The sequence below is a fragment of the Aplysia californica genome, unplaced genomic scaffold (genome assembly GCF_000002075.1).
Source record: "Aplysia californica isolate F4 #8 unplaced genomic scaffold, AplCal3.0 scaffold00037, whole genome shotgun sequence".
Taxonomy (NCBI): Eukaryota; Metazoa; Mollusca; class Gastropoda; order Aplysiida; family Aplysiidae; genus Aplysia; species Aplysia californica.
Window position 1 is genome coordinate 1,443,354 of NW_004797307.1, and position 1,435 is coordinate 1,444,788.

Sequence of the window (1,435 nt, forward strand, 5' to 3'; positions counted from 1 at the left end):
TTTTAAATTTTTTTTTTTTTTTACTAAAACAATTCAGAGGGCTGCTTATTCTAGAAAACAAGCATTGTTACACTTCGTGACTTTTTCATTCTAGAACTTTAAAAAAAATGTAGGCCCCTTTATGCTCCCGTCGATACAATTTAGGTAATTTAGTGGCGGAATTCCGATACTGTCTATCAGGGCCAATCTGGGCTGAAAGGGATACAATATCCCAGCAGAATGACAGAGATACTGGATCAAAACAATGCTGCCCACTCAGGAATCAAACTCAGTTTCCTGCGTGCGACAGCGAAGCACCTAGTCGCTCCACCACGTATTAAGCCGGTGTCGGGGGAACTTATCACTTATAGACCTTTCCAATAAGCACGTATATCAGTTTGTATAAGTTTAAAACCCTGCTCTATCTTAAAGGCAGGACCTATGGATTTAACGTTCATCCCCGATATGACGGCCCAAAAGGTTGGCGACCCTTAAAGACACCCCAAGCAAACCGTTGGTGTATCGAATCAGAGTCCTTCACTCCGTACCAACTCTGCTAACTGCACACCATTTCGTCACCATGATAATTGAGATAACCTAAAACACTTACCTTAATTATGTGCCAAGGAGACTTTCAAAAATGAAAAGATCGATGTTGCACGATATTCATCTATTTAGGTGACACTTCCTTGTCTCATATGATCTTATTCAATTTTTTTTTATGAAAGGAAAAATGGAAAGAAAGACGGAGGAGAAAGAGGCTTAAACAGACATTAAAGATATTAGGCATCCGGTAATTTAATATATTAAATATTAATTGTTAGTGTTCAGCTCACTAGATATGTATATCCGTTTTCTAGGGTTTCATGAGTCTCATTTCAGATAATCCTGAACAATCTCTCTCCACCCTCTCGTCAATCCCTCCTAAATATGAAACTATCGCCCGAACCATTACCGGATCTACCAATAAATTGTCTATTAATGATTTCTTTTAAGTACTTCCGCCGGAAGATGTCTGTCTGAGTGGGATGGTTGCTTATTGGGACACAAGTTCCTCTCTTCGATTTCTGAGTTTCTATAATTCTTTCTCTCTCTCTCTCTCTCTCTCTCTCGCTCTCTCTCTCTCTCTCTCTCTCTCACGCCTCTCTTTCTTTCTCTCTCTCTTTCCACCTCTCTCTTTCTCTCTCTCTCTCTCTCTCTCTCTCTCTCTCTCTCTCTCTCTCTCTCTCCTTCGCTCTCTTACTCCTGATCTCTCATTCTCTTTCTGTCTATCTTACTTTCTGTTTGTCTCTCTTTGTCTCTCTCTAATTCTATGCACCGACTGGCTTTGAAAGACAGGCACGAAACCAGCCTCCTAAATGATTTAAATGGCGCCGGTATGGGCGATAAAAACATCTACAATATTTTTTCTATATCCCCCATTCCTCTATTTCTCTCTCTCTCTCTCTCTCTCTCT